At 40.7% G+C, this 13,373-nt stretch overlaps 1 protein-coding gene and 1 long non-coding RNA gene across 2 annotated transcripts in view; both read left to right on the top strand.

The window, feature by feature from the left end:
• LOC110676679 overlaps positions 1-13,373 on the top strand; it is a 118,641-nt gene that overhangs the window by 97,293 nt on the left and 7,975 nt on the right. The gene's annotated exons all lie outside the window — the stretch shown is intronic.
• On the top strand, positions 6,841-7,346 carry LOC110676680. The gene is made up of 2 exons (XR_002500621.1): positions 6,841-7,064; positions 7,123-7,346. It is a non-coding gene; the product is annotated as an uncharacterized LOC110676680 (long non-coding RNA).

Raw genomic sequence — 13,373 nt, 5'->3', positions numbered from 1 at the left:
CTTTATGCTTTGTGGCTTGAATGAATGTGATTGGGGACACAAGTCGATAAGTGATCATGAAAACACTAAACTAAGAAGCAGACTATGTCCCAGATGGAACATAACGCCAGAAAGAAGAAGAAAAATAAGTAGAACAGAGGAATCACTGAAATATTTGCTTTAGTGTTTGCTGGAGTATTGAATTAAATTAAATTTAAAAAAATCCATCGACACATACCTAAGAAATCAATCAAGATAAATTTAAAAGAACTGCAAAAGTAATAAACTCCAAGCGATATTGCGACAGCAACTTAACCAGGATTGCCTGTTGGGGTTAATTTAGAAGTTCCTAATAAATTTTCTGGAAAAGCCTTGCATAAACTGTGAATTAATTCTTGGAGGGATCAAATCTGGATGAATGCAAACTTTTAGAGTAAACCTTGTAGAAAATACTGAAGGTATTTCTATTATTTTGTAGAGCAAATACTGAAGAAATGATCCTATTCCAAAATATGTGCAGGAATTTCTGGACGATTTCTGGAAGAATTAAGGATTGTTGATATTATCTCATTTTCAGATTCTTTGTTTAAAACTGACACATTTTCACTAAATTTTGAGCCTCGAGAGTATCATTAAAAATATTTGAAAATTTCGAAAAAAAAAAGTTTTGAACCTGGACTACATAGCATACTTACTTACTTATATGGCTTTACATCAATTATCTTGATAAAGCCTCGCCAACAATATTTCGCCAATTCCCTCGGTTCATGGCCGCTTCTCTCCATCCTCGACTGTGACCCACGCTCTCCAGGTCCTGGTGTACCTGATCAATCCACCTAGCTCGCTGCGCCCCACGCCTTCTTGTTGCGACCGGATTCGTGGCGAACACCATCTTTACAGGGTTGTTGTCCGGCATTCTTGCAACATGCCCTGCCCAGCGTATCCTTCCAGCTTTAGCTACCTTCACGATACTGGGTTCGCCGTAGAGTTGAGCGAGCTCGTGGTTCATCCTTCGCCGCCACACGCCGTTCTCCTGCACGCCGCCGAAGATCGTCCTTAGCACTCGGCGTTCTAAAACCCCAAGAGCTTGCAAGTCCTCCTCGAGCATAGTCCACGCCTCATGCCCATAGAGGACTACCGGTCTTATGAGCGTTTTGTACATCGTGCATTTGGTGCGGGGGTGAATCTTTCTTGACCGCAGTTTCTTCTGGAGCCCATAGTAGGCACGACTTCCGCTGATGATGCGCCTTCGTATTTCCCGACTAACATTGTTGTCAGCCGTCAACAAGGATCCGAGGTAGACGAACTCGTCCACCACCTCGAAGGTATCCCCGTCTATCGTAACACTGCTTCCTAGGCGGGTCCTGTCGCGCTCAGTTCCGCCAACCAGCATGTACTTTGTTTTCGACGCATTCACCATTAGCCCGACTCTTGTTGCTTCGCGTTTCAGGCGGGTGAACAAATCTGCCACCGTTTCAAATTTTCTCCCAATAATATCCATGTCGTCCGCGAAGCAAACAAATTGTCCGGATCTCGTGAAAATCGTGCCTCGACTGTTAAGTCCGGCTCTCCGCATGACACCTTCAAGCGCAATATTGAACAACAGGCACGAAAGTCCATCGCCCTGTCGTAGTCCCCGCCGAGACTCGAACGAACTGGAGTGTTCGCCCGAGATCTTCACGCAGTTTTGCACACCGTCCATCGTTGCTCTGATCAATCTTGTGAGCTTCCCGGGAAAGCTGTTCTCGTCCATGATTTTCCATAGCTCTATGCGGTCGATACTATCGTATGCCGCCTTGAAATCGATGAACAAATGGTGCGTAGGGACCTGGTACTCACGGCATTTCTGGAGGATTTGCCGCACGGAAAAGATCTGGTCCGTTGTCGAGCGGCCGTCGATGAAACCTGCTTGATAACTTCCCACGAACTCGTTTGCTATAGGTGATAGACGACGGAAGAGAATCTGGGATAGCACTTTATAGGCGGCGTTTAGGATGGTGATTGCACGATAATTTTCACACTCCAGTTTGTCGCCCTTTTTGTAGATAGGGCATATAACGCCTTGCTTCCACTCCTCCGGTAGCTGTTCCGTTTCCCAGATTCTGACTATCAGCCGATGCAGACAAGCGGCCAACCTGTCCGGGCCCATCTTGATGAGTTCGGCTCCGATACCATCCTTGCCAGCGGCTTTGTTGTTCTTGAGCTGTTGAATGGCATCCTTAACTTCCCCCATCGTGGGAGCTGGTTGATTTCCGCTATCCGCTGTGCTGACGTAGCCATCGCCTTCGCTGTCCTGACCTTCTGTGCCTGTGTTCTCTGCGCCATTCAGGTGTTCATCGTAGTGCTGCTTCCACCTTTCGATCACCTCGCGTCCGTCCGTCAAGATGCTCCCATCCTTATCCCGGCACATCTCAGCTCGCGGCACGAAGCCTTTGCGGGATGTGTTGAGCTTCTGATAGAACTTCCGCGTTTCTTGAGAACGGTACAGCAACTCCATCTCTTGGCATTCCACCTCTTCCAGGCGGCGCTTTTTGTCCCGGAATAGGCGGGTTTGCTGTTTCCGCTTCAGTCTGTATCGTTCCACGTTTTGCCGCGTACCATGCTGCAGCATTGCAGCCCGCGCTGCATTCTTCTCCTCTAAAACCTCCTGGCACTCCTCGTCGAACCAATCGTTTCTTGAGCTCCGTTCCACATATCCGACAACGCTTTCGGCAGCGTCGTTAATGGCTGCTTTGACTGTCCTCCAGCAGTCCTCAAGAGGGGCCCTATCGAGCTCGCCCTCGTCCGGCAACGCTGCCTCGAGATGCTGCGCGTACGCATTGGCGACATCCGGTTGTTTCAGCCGCTCGAGATTGTACCGGGGCGGGCGTCGGTACCGTACATTGTTGATGACGGATAGTTTTGGGCGCAGTTTCACCATCACCAGGTAGTGGTCGGAGTCAATGTTGGCGCCACGATAGGTTCTGACGTCGGTTATGTCGGAGAAGTGCCGTCCATCGATCAAAACGTGGTCGATTTGCGATTCTGTCTGCTGAGGTGATCTCCAGGTGTACCGATACGGGAGGCTGTGCTGGAAATAGGTGCTACGAATGGCCATGTTCTTGGAGGCGGCAAAATCTATCAGTCGTAGGCCGTTCTCGTTCGTCAGCCGGTGGGCGCTGAACTTTCCAATCGTCGGTCTGAACTCCTCCTCCTGGCCAACCTGAGCATTAAAATCTCCTATGATGATCTTGACGTCGTGGCTTGGGCAGCGGTCGTACTCGCGGTCGTAAATGCGTCCTTGTCATCATCAGTGCTTCCGGAGTGTGGGCTATGTACGTTGATTATGCTGAAGTTAAAGAATCGGCCTTTGATTCTTAACTTGCACATTCGTTCATTGATCGGCCACCACCCGATCACGCGCCTTTGCATATCACCCATCACTATAAAAGCTGTTCCCAGCTCGCGTGTGTTGCCGCAGCTCTGGTAGATGGTATGATTACCTCTAAACGTTCGCACCAATGCTCCTGTCCAGCACACCTCCTGCAGCGCTACGATGTCGAAACCGCGGGTCTTCAGTACATCGGAGAGTATGCGAGTACTTCCAATGAAGTTGAGAGATTTGCAGTTCCACGTACCGAGTTTCCAATCGCTAGTCCATTTTCGTCGCTGTGGTCTTTGCCGATTGTTCCGGTCCGTATTCTCTCGTTGACGTTCCTGTGCTGATGTGTTTTTACGGCTGGCTCGCAGGGCCTAACACCAACCCCGGATTTCCGGAGGACCATTCCCCCTAAATGTTCGGAGGGCCATAGTGCGCAGTTTAGCTTAGAGTCCTTCTCTGGCACTCGGACGATGATCAGCCGCCCCTGACATGGGGAACAGACGCTGTTGTGAGCCGCTCCTAACGTGGAGTACAGACGCTCCAGGTTTGCAAAAGCAAACCCCCCCTTCCCTGTCAGCATACGACCAAAGTTCCCACCGGGGGTTGGTTACCCGATCTTCCCCAAGGTTACTCGTACCCCGGCCAGTACCACGAGGAGGTAGGGATAGGAGTTGCTGGGCAAGAGGCTAAGGACCGCACAAAGGGGTCTATTTTATTCCTGCAGGTACGCGAGGTACCAATGGTACGCCATGCCCAGCCATTTACCGCGCCATAGCATAGAGAACCGCAAATAAGATTGAAAAGTTCACCAATGTTCGTTCAGACAATCCGTCTTTCAATGAGCTAAATTTAATTTTTGGCTTATTTTATTTTCTCTTTAGATTAAGATGTGCGACAATCAAAAAAAAATTTTTTTTTGCGCTTTTCTATTGTGAAATACCCTAGGTACCCCCACCAAACTTGAATCTAAATCCGGAACCAATTTTGATGGTGCATGCAATGCATGAATCAAATTTATAACTGATTTGTGACTTTTACTTAAACAAATCATCAAAATCGATTGAACGATGGCGAAACTAGAGAATTTTGAAACTTGATGTCGGTATTGAAAAGGTTAAGATCTTTGCCTTGCGGCCAAATTCCAATACTTGTAATAATATATTATCAATATTCCCTTTTTTTTTAATTGGGGGTCGTGAGGAAATTATGTCTCGTTATAAGAGTAGAGAGGAGTTGGTGGTGTGGTATACAGCGTGAATAAACCTAGATTCATTTTTTGATATTAAATAATGTATGCATCTTCCTTGTTTAAGGTGGATATAAATCGAAGGCATACCTCAGAATTTCAAGAGCACAAATCTAGCAAACCCGACAGCGGTTCAAGCTGGCCATCGAGTAACCAATCGATAGAGTTTTCAGCTTAAATGGAGTCTGGTTCTTTAGATGTGTGCTCTTGAAGATTTGAGGTGTGGATTTGGATCACCCAAATCAACGCGATTTTTACGGCGATATCAACAAACAATCGCTGCGATTTTACTGCTACATGTAGAGTTTTATAACACAACAACGAAATCGCGGAGAGCCTTTACTCATTGATGCGTGCTATTCGTGATCAAACGTCAACATCCCACCGCTAAATCGCTAGTGTTTGGAGGTGATTTTAACCTCTAAATTGCCAAATAACCTCCAAATCATCACCTCCAAGTTAGTTCTAATAACCTCCGTTATATGAAATACGGTGGCGCGTCGGTCGTCGCAAGTTTATCGTTAAACAGTCAATTAGTTTTATCTTCTATTCTCCTGCTGTTCTTATGCAGAGTTGAAAGTGACGTCATAGCGGGAAAGCAAGAGAGAAACTAATGCGCGCATCAATAATCTGCCCCCCTGAGCAAATTCAGAACATCAGGGACTCACGCTCCACAGCTTTTTGGACATTTGTGTACAAACAATTTTTGCGATATATTAACGGATTTGCTCAAAAGGACACGCGATGTTCCCCGGAGGAAACCGTGGTTTTGCTCTCCTCATTCTTATGGAAGATAACATTGCGGTAGTTCATCAAACGCAGTTGTTCCTTTCCTGGGCTATTCGCCGCGAGGAATTTAGGGCAAATGGGCGTTTTTGGAAACTTTACAACGGCAGTGCAGTTTATCATATCCTGCGGACCAGTCAATACTACAGTCATTGGCGTAAATAGGGAGGGGCCAGGGGGGGCCTGGCCCCCCCGAACCATGGGCTTGGACCCCCCCAAAAAATTGAGAAGAAATGACAATACAGAACCTTAAAACTAGTTTTTAGTACCAAACACTTATGATACTAGACGCATTAAATGCATTTTGAATATAAATTTATGGATGATTATTGTTTGACAAACAATAGCAATATGTAATTTTAAAACGTCACCTACTGTTTCTTTTCTGCCTTTCCCGATATTGAAATTCATTGAAGCATGTTTTAGAATTAGAAGAACTGGCTTGATCCATTTGTAGTGGTATTATTAATTATAAATCAAAGTCTATTCATATTTTAAAACAAGCTGCGATATTTTGTTATCAGTTATCTAGAACGAGTCGTTGTTACTGGGAAATGTTTGTGTATGAGAGTTATGGTAAAGTTTTACAAAAAAAAATATATCTCGTAAATAAACAATGGTGCACTAAACGAACGTTTGTTTGTATACATTTTTCGCGAACTTTTAAATGTTTCATATTCAAATTTATGAGCTATTCGATAAATTTGACTCCGCGACGTCGGGAACAGATATAAACTGCTAGAAAGTAGACGACAGTGAAGCAGTTGCATTCAAATGTGACAGCTGTGAATATTCAAATTCCTTTACATATAGTAAGATAGTGGCGGATTCGTACAAAAAACCACACCAAACCGTGTAAAATCGTAGATGTCGCAACAATTTTTTTCAGTGTTATGTTGACACCAATTTTCTGAAGTTTTAGATTGAAAAGATAATAAGACCATGTTACTATTTGTTTCTGTAGAATAAACGTAAAACCTTATTCATACTGAAGATTGTTTTAAGACACGCATTCAATTCTTCTATAAGTGTTTGAAATATGACCTTTTTTTTTATTTTTTAAATTTTTTTCTTGTGCCAATTTTAGGCGTCTTACATAGTTTAAATGGGCATTACATCAATTCTTTTTGTTTGTCTTTGTTAACGAGACCAACAGCTTCACTTCCCTTCCAAATGAAGTCGCCACTATTACTTTTTGAGTCATAAGTGACTACCTCCAGAATGGGATGCGATCCCAGGTTCTCGACGTGTGTCCTACACCAGGTCCGTTCAGAGATGTTTTTTTTTTTTCGTTATAAACATATATCCATTCATGTAAAATTTCTGTAATTAGAAGACGTTGCGTTATTTGTAAGAAAAATAGATAAAACTTGTTTCTAGATTAATGATAAGATATTAAATGTTTAGGATTTCTTCTCAAATCAAATCAAAGCTTATAAATGACATAGTGTTCAAGTAAGAGACTTTCACTCAGGCATTGCATTTCATCTCATCATTTGATCATCTGAGAAAGATATGGATCGAATAACCCAATATAATCTTGGAGCTCTTTGATCGATCTTTGATCAATATCTTTGACTCATTTGATGCTCGATGAAATCTTCAAAACACAGTAATCAATGCGGTTATGGAAAACAGTTTTGACAATGACACCGTATGACAATGGGTTTGGAAGGCAAACGGCAAACGAAGGTTAGTGAAAGAAATACATTTTAAAAAAAAGCAGTTTTTTCATTTAATATTCTTATAGGTTTTCCAGCATGAGACAGCAGTGAACACATGATCCAAAGTCCCATCCAAAGTTGCGCGTTCTACTTGAAATTGAATATAAATGCTGGAAAAAATGGAAGCCAGTCCTAGGGCCCCTCAGCTGGACATTTTAAATATATGTATTTTAAAAATTTGTTCCTTTGTGATTCGTTCAGTTGAGATGGATTGAAGCTAAATTCTAATAAAATATCCTTCAAAAACCAATGCTGCAATGACATATTTGCTTATATCTCCTGCATACATGCCAATAAACTTGAAATGCTTTGGAATTGACAGCAACGGAATGAAGGAATATTTTAAGCATTGTTTGGCAAATGAACTCTCTAAGTTTGTTTCACAGATTCCAGTAAATTTTTACTGATGGGCATTTTTTTTTATTATCGGACAGGTTTGGGCCGGAGGTTCTCCGATTTGCATGAAATTTTTACCAGAGGTAGGGCTCGTGGATACATGACCAAAAGTGAAATTCAAAAAAATTATAGTGGCCTATTTTCCCGGAAAACTATAGATGAATTTTCACGATTTCTCTATATACCTCAAACTTTGAAAATTCATGTTTCCTGAACTATGCATCGTAGAACAAAAGGTTTTAGTGAAATCGAAAGGAAATTTTCTCAGCAATCTATTAAAAATATGAAAAGAAAAACATTTCTCGGAAAATTTTTCACCATGGAGAAAATTGTCGGAAAAATAGCGAAAAATCTATCGTCTGTATCATGAAAAATTTTCAAAAAAATATTTTTTGTTTCATCAATCCATACTCTAACTTTCGTCCATAGACGCCAAAGTGGTATCTTTTACCGTTTAGGCAACAGAACTGAAAAACCGATGACCACCCGCACGCTTCCCATAGGAAAATGTGTTCTATTGTGGGCCTCATAACCGTGCGCTAACGGCGGCAGTTATTTACACGCATTGTAAGTGTAACACAGTGAACCATCCTTTCCTTTGCAGTCAGAAGAAGCTTTTCGTCAATCGGACCACTCTCCATTGGTCAGTTGGGTGTTTTGTGTGCCCTTCATCAGCAACGTTATTTAGTATTAAAGCTAACAGTCTCTATGAAAGCCGCACGGGAAGTTCTTGTTACAATCAATCATTATAGTAACGTTTCAAGGATCAAATCTCAAGATCCACTTTCTTTGAAAACTTATGAATATATTGTTAATATGGTGTTTCGGCCAGGACATCTTTCCTACGTTATGTCTTTTACGATACAACGGACGGCAAATCAAGCGAACGGCTTCACTTTAACAGATTTATTACCACTGAGAGGCAGCATGCCTACTCGGTGGAGAAACGAAAGAAGCTACATTCTTACAAATTCAATGGGTGCGCCTTACAAATTCGGATAAACGACAAACATTTGAAAAGGGCCCAAGAGGTCTTGAGTCTTTTTTTTTGAGAAACGTTGCTGTTGAGCCCTTTTTAGCCCGCCCACGCAAACTAACCCCACTATCAGAAAGATTGGTGTTAGCTCTTCCTTATAGTGTTATTGGTAGTGTGATCGAGTTTAATTGGGTTCAACAGCGGCTTGCAAAGCCAATGTTTACCAATGTCGATGTGCCCTTTTGAAATGTTTGTCCAGGAATGATTGTTTACATTCTGATTCCGTTCGAATGGCATTCGAGTTTGAGTGCAAAGGGTTCATTCAAATATTACGTAACGCAAAATTTGTCAGTTTTTGACCCCCTACCTCCCCCACGTAACAGCTTTTGTATGGTAAATTTTAAAATTTTGTATGGACCGTAAAACTATATAAGACCCTCCCTCCCCTGTTGCGTTACGTAATATTTGAACGATCCCTAATGAGCGTTCACTGACTGGCAGTCCACACCACGGAATGATTCAGTGAGTAGGAATCCTCTCAGTCAGTTCAATGCATTCGGCGAATGGATGCTAAGTGCATTAACTCGTGCCTCGCAGATATAAGTGTATTGGTATTCACTTTTTTTCGCGTTACTCCGATTGTCGCTTTTACACAATAGGTTTCGACGCTTTCATGCTACACTCCACCTAGGACGGTTCAGCTATCACTGAATGTTCGATAGCAGCAGATATTTTTGCTATTTTTCATCGGTGGCGTTCGGGTGAGTTCGTGAATTTTCCCATGCTTGCTGAGGGTCAGTTCCTGTTAGCTATATTATTAAATGTTAGGATCGTTTTCAATTAAAGACTGTTGGTCTCAATAGTAAAGGTTACGAATAAAGGACATACAAAACACCGAACAGTAGAAGCATTAACCTAAGAATGCTAATGTCGCTGTTGTTCGTGTTTCCAACATCTAGTTTGCCACGCGCTAACAGCTTGAGTACCGGTCCTCAAAGTGTCAAATAAATTTTAAAATCTTCCACTACAACATGGCACCGAACAAACAATAAAAAGATACAGTTAAAGGTGAAAATAAACTAATTCAGTTTTGTGAGAACAGCGCCATTAGCGTTCTATTACTAATATTTCTATTCACCGAACAGACCAAAAGAGAGTGCTCCGATTGACGAAACTGGAAAGGAAAGGATGGTTTACTGCGTTACACTTACAATGTGTGTAAATTACTGCCGCCGTTGGCGCATGGTTATGAGGCCCACAATAGAACACATTTTTCTATGGAAAGCGTGCGGGTGGTCATCGGTTTTTCAGTTCTGTCGCCTAAACGGTAAAAGATACCACTTTGCCGTCTATGGACGAAAGTTAGAGTACGAATTGATGGAACAAAAAATATTTTTTTGAAATTTTTTCATGATATAGACGATAATTTTTTCGCTATTTTTCCGACAATTTTCTCCATGGTGGAAAATTTTCCGAGAAATGTTTTTCTTTTTATATTTTAATAGATTGCTGAGAAAATTTCCTTACGATTTCACTAAAAACTTTTTGTTCTACGATGTATAATTCAGGAGATATGAATTTCCGCCTATTTTTTTCCGGGAAAATAGGCCACTACATTTTTTTTGAATTTCACTTTTGGTCATGTATCCACGAGCTCTACCTCTGGTGAAAATTTCATGCAAATCGGAGAACCTCCGGCCCAAATTGTCCGATAATAAAAAAAAATCCCCAACAAATTACTTTATTGGATAATTTTCGTCAGCAAATTGATTTGCATAGCAAAGAGTTGTCAAGATAATCTCTGGATGTATAAGATTGAAAGATGGAATCCTTCCAATGCGCTCTTGGATTGAAGATGCTATCTTTCCACCATATGAAGATGATCTCTACGATCAGATGAGATTGTAATGCCTGCTTTCACTTCAAATATCATAAGAATCGATTGAGATTTGGAAAAATAATGGTTATTTGTTGTTTTTTGACGTAAACATTATAGTTTTTGATCAAACTTTCATTACATGGAAATAAATAAGGATAAAATCTTCTTTAATTTTTTTTTATCTAAGAGTGTTTTTAAGCATCATAAGGATGCTTTGAGGTGTATTAGTTACTACATAATTGCTTGGAATAAGTTTTTGGCCCATAGTGTGGCAAAAGTTCAAATCAGCGGCCCAAAAGTTCGACCCATATAATCTAGCAGAGAAATTTACAAATTACCCCAAATTCACATATTATCTTCAAGTTTAGCGAAATTTGCCTGAACGTGCGAAAAAAGTCACCAACATTTTACATTTTCACCTAGTTTTGCGAAAAACGTTCTTTGGGCAACTTTTTGATGAAAAATTAGAGTGTATTTATCTGTGAACATAAGTTTATATAAAGTATGTCTGTCGTAAAAGTGTCGAGCCCCACCGATGGGGCAAAAGTTTAAGATAATCAGCGAAATTATAGCAAATATGTTGAAGGTTCACTGTATGGTATTTATTTTCAACTGCTATTGTTTTTATAAAATTTTTGATTATACCACTAAGGTCGAACTTTTGCTCTGCCTTACTATGATTGGATATAAATAAATCCATGAGTAAAATACCTTCCATCTCAAACAACTGTTATCGTACGAATTTGCTGACGACAGCTTTATTTGAATAAAAAAAAACTTCAATCCTTCAATATGATGGTAGCGAAACAGCTTAAGGATTTAAAGTTTCTAACAAAAAAGGTATTATTCATTCCTATGTACAAATTTTGGTTTCGAGATGTTAAGAGAAATGAATCGTTCGCTACAGAAATGCTGAGCAACAATAATCCATATTTTCAAACCAGCAAGCATTTTTTTCTTCAAAGGCTTGGGTAAGACATTTAAATCTTTATCTTGTTTTATAACTTTGCAAACATCTAGTTCAAATCGAATTGGAAAGGTAAATCCTGATAATAATCTGCTTATAAATCCTTGTATTCTATTCGAGATCTATAAGATTGGGTTGAATACGTCATTTTAGCAATATAAAACGAAAACATAGATTTTTAAATAAATGTTTACTATTTTTCCATAAAAGTGACATTTGGTATATAAGAAAGTTGATCAGTCGGTTTTAGACGATTTTTAGGTTTTGATCTACCTCTGTATGAAAGTGCGCCACTATAATCGGTTCACAAATATTATCGAAACAAGCATTGTTAAGCTATCTAACTCCTTTACGACTTTTATCTCTCATGAGAAGGGGCCGTGGCCCCCCTCAAGTTTGATGGCTATTTACGCCCATGACTACAGTCATCCCACAGTTATGGGTAGCACACAGATATGGATCGAAGTTGGATTAAATGGAGAATATCTCATCAAATAGAGTAGGAATCACGCAGAACCAGTGAATCTAATTGTCATCAAAATAGACGAAAAATAAACAACAAAGCAAGCTCGCTCACAACCGTTTGTTGCAACTGTTGCGGATAAGGACACAATCCAAAGCAAAATTGTCATGACAATCACAGGGCGCAACATTGTTGCAACCTTTTCAACTCGCGATTAATCAGTTATTTTAAACACAAAAACAAATTTCTTTTATGGATGCTGTTCCATAGTGTGTCAATGTTTACCAACATGAAGAAAGTGCTCGAAATTGCAATGCGAAGCCCACAAAATCGCTGCGCACGTGGTGATCGATCTTTGTCATATTCTGTTCAAGTGATGATAAACTGATGTTGCGGAATTTTGCAACAGGAATAGGAGATGGCAATGTATTTGTTGCCGCGTGTTGGGTGACAATTGATTCACTGCGCAGAACCCATTTTACCTACGCGAACCATAAATCTATACAGCATTGCAATCAACAATAACATGCTTAAACACATTTGTTCCATTCGTAGGAAATAAAATGTCATACATATGCCTAGAAGCGTTGATTCATATTTGTGGGGCATTAAAACGATTAAAACCCATACCACAGTTATGAATCTACCTATGATAAGACGATTCCTAAAGAAACGCCAAAACGTATGCTTTCACTAGCACACCATTCGTTTGCCTCGCAGATAATTTGCTGTTATAGTGTTCTGATCTATGATAGTCGATTTGATCCATGATACGGACCCATTTTTGACTGTAGTTGCTAGGAGTAGAAGCGAACGCTTTGCTTTTTTTGTTCGAAATTGAACTCGAATTTCGTGAAATTCCGTTTTATTCCGTTTGTTTTCAATTTTCCGTGGAAATATTTTAACAATTTGGCGAAACGAAACGAAATAGCAAAATACAAATTTCGCCTGTGCGAGTTCCGTGGAATTCCGCGGAATTTCGTTTCGAAGCGTATTTGACGGAATCATTCGGTATTTCGCATACCCTTACATGTTTGATCCTGCCCTCGTCGCTCGCTCCGGCAAAAGCAAGCGTCAAGGTCGAAAGATCAAACAGAACTCCGTAAGGATAATTTATTATTTTTGATAACAAAGTCTAAATCATGCTGAGATGATCATTCAATTACAGTGAAACCTCCATGAGTCGATATTAAAGGGACCATCGACTCATGGAAATATCGAGTCATGGAACAGCAATCCTTTGGAAAGCTGCTTCTAGGGACCATCATAGTAACCATGAAATTTGGTTTTTAGTATGGTTCCATGAATCGATATCGAGTCATGGAACATCGACTCATGGAGGTATCACTGTACTTTCAGAGCAACATTGCTTTTTTGCTGTAGAACATAGTAGCTTGGATTACTTTGATCTGTTCTTCCTGCCAGAAGCACCACTGTTGCCTGCCGAACAGTTGGTGAAGCATGCTACATGTAAACCAACTTTATTATGATGAATAACAATTTATCCTGAGATCCAATCAAAAAGTGGTCTTCGGAAAAGTTGTAGCTGGGAAGGCTTCACATTAGAAGAATTTGTTCACTTTTCCATAAATTATT

Source organism: Aedes aegypti, chromosome 2, assembly GCF_002204515.2.
Source record: "Aedes aegypti strain LVP_AGWG chromosome 2, AaegL5.0 Primary Assembly, whole genome shotgun sequence".
Classification (NCBI taxonomy): domain Eukaryota; kingdom Metazoa; phylum Arthropoda; class Insecta; order Diptera; family Culicidae; genus Aedes; species Aedes aegypti.
The sequence above is the reverse complement of the archived record's forward strand: the minus strand, read 5'-3'. Positions and strand labels throughout refer to the sequence as shown.